Here is a 3,851-nt window from a genome sequence, read left to right on the forward strand (position 1 = left end):
ATGCATGAGACAGAGCCAATCAGAAGTACAGAGAGACTGTCTCCAAAAGGAGTCTTGACTCCTGGCAGTCTTCTAGTTTCCAAAATAGTCTCTGAGGTTGTGTTGTGCTGAATTTCCTACCCTTGGATTTCTATGTGCTCCCCTCTTAGAGGCCACATAACTAACCCCCTAATCCTGAGCCACCTTGGTTTCTGTTCCTAAGGACAGCACCTTCATGTCTTCAGATCTTGGTTCTGAACTTTACCTTCTAAAAGAGGCCTCTCGTCATCACTATGTAAAGAACCACTCTCCCTTTACTCACAGAATTCTCTATGTTATCATCTGGTTTCCTTCATAGCATCCTTATCACTACTAGAAATCATCTTATTTATCTGTTTATTGTCTATCTCTCCGCTCCTAGAATGTAAACTCCTCAAGAACATCAACCCCACACCTAGAAGAGTACCTGACATATAGTGAGCAGTAAGCACTCAATAAATAAATATATTTTGAATAAACACCTGTAGTATCTGTTTTGCTCTTTTAAAACCCACATTTTTTATATATAAAAAAACACCTCTTGATATTATTCTACTTTTTTCCATAAGTGGCACATGGTGGAAAGTATGATTAATGAAAGGTTGCTTAAATCTATGGATATAAGACAGGAACTTTTAGCAGTATACCAGAATAAACTGTCATATCTGGTCTATCACCAACTCTAGCTCTTTCTGCAGTGTGTGGGCCAAGATACTTCTTTGGAAATAAAATCTGCTTCTTATTACTTTCCTCCAGATAGGCGTTTGCTTTTTCTAACTTAAAATTTATTACATTCTTTTTCAGGATTCTGGATTGACTATTATATAATTCCTCAAATGTCAACTTATTGAAACCTAGCCCGTAATTTTACTCTTTGCCTCTTTTGTTCTCTAACAAAACATCTTAAATAGAAACAGAGCTATTATCAGGCGCATGACAGATCCACTGCATTTTAAGGTCCCATCCCATCCTTCAAAGGGAACACTAGAAGTGTGTGTTGGGGTGCAGGAGGCGGGGGGAGGACAGGGGTGGAAGGAAAGTGCACTGGAATAGGAAGTGTGGCATTACTCCAATGTAGAGGGTGTGGCCAAACTTCCCAAGAGATGATAATCATTGAGCAAGTAATATCACTCTCTCACCTCCACACCCTCCCCAGAATAGGAATGAAAATCTGTGTCAGAACAGATAAGACTTGTAAAATCTTATACCAGAGTAAACAGGCGTATCCAATCTTGAACAGGGAAAGAGCAGGAATACAAGCTCAGCCTTCACTGAAATACAATTTAATACTGTGTTCTCAACTTTTGCTTAGGATTGAAGAACATTTTCCACACTTTCTGCAGATACACAGAGGAAGCTTTTGTCCATTGTAGTACTCAATGGCCTTTATGTAAAGAAACAGGTAATAAATGTTTCCTAGAATTTAGTACAAGGGACAAATCTCACATTTAGATCAAACTGAAATTTTTCTTTTTAATCAAACAATGCAAACTCTATGCTGTCATGGACTTTTAGAGCTGGAAGGGCCTTTAGAAATCATCTAGCCCAGGTGCTAGGAAGGGAAAAGAGTTCTAGAAGCAAATGAGTTTTTATATTTCTACTAGAGGCCCGGTGCACGAAATTCATGCACTGTGTGTGTGTGTGTGGGGGGGGCGGGGTCCCCTCATCCCGGCCTGCGCCCTCTCGCAGTCCGGGATCCCTCTCGCAGTCTTGGACCCCTCGGTCCTTATTGCCCACCTGCTCGCTGCTCCTAGCGCTGCCAGGGAGATGGGAGACACTCCCACCGCCACCACCACTGCCAAACGGCTAGCCAGCTGTGAGCTTGGCTCCTGGCCGAGCGGCACTCCACCTGTGGGAGTTCACTGACCACCAGGGGGCAGCTCCTGCATTGAGCGTCTGCCCCCTGGTGGTCAGTGTGCATCATAGCGACCAGTCCTTCTGCGGGTTGTTCCGCTGTTCAGTCGATTTGCATATTAGGGTTTTATTATATAGGAGGATAATAATTTTATTGATATAAATCATGATAAATTGATTAAACAAGGCCATTAGACTGAGGTGGCTTTACTGCTTTCCTTAGTAGCCTACCTAAGCAATCCAAAACCTAACCTTATAATACCTTAAGGCTAAGGAATTGAAACCTAAGGACAATCAATCACAAACAGCCACCTAGGCTTTCCTGAATAAGGTATCCACTTAAACTATCGCCAAACAAATAATTTCTCTGCTTTGCTTCCACCTCTTCTCTATGAAAGTCTTTCCCCTGAACTCCTGTCATGTCCTGTTTGGTGCTGCCCATTTGAATCATTTGTTGTTCAAATGAACTCTTAAATTTTTAATGTCTCACTTTATATATTAACAATCACGTAACACAAAATCCTCCTTTTACAATTAAGTTGTTTTTAGTATATTCATGGAGTTGTGCAACTATCACCACAATCTAACTTTAGAACACTTTCATCACCCTAAAGAAAACCCCATATTCATTAGCACTCATTTCCCCATTCCCCCAGCAAACAAGTTTCTTTACCACAGGAATCCCTGGACCCTACATGGATATATATATATATATACATATATATATATAAAATAAATGTGGATATTAAAGCACAAAAAGACTGAAGCTAAGTAACCTGTTCAAGTATTCTTAACTACTCCACTCTACTACTCTACAATCAACCACAGAACCAACTAGTTGTGAGATGAGAATGAACCATGGGCCATAACTCTGGAAATGCTTTAGTTCAGTATCTTTAACTTAATGAGACAAATGAGGCCCAGAAAGGTAAGCTGATTTAGCAAGAATACAAAGCATTCTCTCTCTCTCTTTCTCATTTGATTTCCATCTAATTGACAGCTAAATTTAGAACCCAATGCAATGAACTAATCCCAGGTTCCTGACTTAATTCTCTCCCTTCTTTAAAGACTTTCTTGCCTAAAAAAAAAAACACAACAACAAAACCACAACCCCTCAAAGCTTTAACACTGTAAGCTGTCGGGGCTGGTGTTGCTCTCTCCCGGTGCAAGCTCTCGCGGTCAGCAATGCACCGCTCCATCACTTTTGCGCGTACAGTGCCTCGTTGGAGGATCGGTCAGTTTTCCTCCACCCGAGGCGGAGGTCAGCTCCCTCCCTCTGTGCACCCACAGCCCTTCATCTGCTCTGGACACTCCTGCCTTGCATTCCACAGCTTGTGTCCTGCTGTATGCACCCCACTTTCTAGCCAGAGAACTACTGGAGGGCAGGCAGGTGTTCGCATCAACTCCTAAAGCCCAGCAAAGGAGGCGCAGCAAGCCCTGACCACCTTCCTCTCCACTTCTGGTTTAATTCCTCCGGAGCAAGAACCGAAAGGAACCGAAGTCCAAAACTCTGCTCCAGCCCACCAGCCCCCAGAGAGCGAGGCTGGCTGATGGTTTGGCGTTTCCAGTTGGAGCCCGGTGCTGGCTCGGACCCGGCGCCCGCAGCGCCATCGGGTCAGAAGGCTTGGCCCCTTCTCCTCTGGGACTTGGGCCCGTCCACGCTCGCCGCCCGAGGTCCGCCTTTCGGAACCCGGCGAGGGTCCAGTCACAATAACGGGTCAGGGCGGCGGTGGGCTGGCTGCACCTCCCAAACCCGTCCAACCCTCGCGACGATCCGCAGCGAAGGCATTTCACGCTTTCGGGACAGACCCCCGAGTCTGGTGAGGAGATAAGGGACGAACTGGGATCCCCGGTCCGGTGGGTGACAGAGCAAGGCCTCGAACCTGGGTCCCTGCTCCCGGCTCAGCAGACCTTTGGGGCGGGGAGAGCGAGGGTGGAGCGGGGTCCGCGCTCGTCCCGCCTCGGCACCCCTCCCCGCC

The sequence above is a fragment of the Myotis brandtii genome, unplaced genomic scaffold, assembly GCF_000412655.1.
Source record: "Myotis brandtii unplaced genomic scaffold, ASM41265v1 scaffold806, whole genome shotgun sequence".
In the NCBI taxonomy this organism is placed as follows: domain Eukaryota; kingdom Metazoa; phylum Chordata; class Mammalia; order Chiroptera; family Vespertilionidae; genus Myotis; species Myotis brandtii.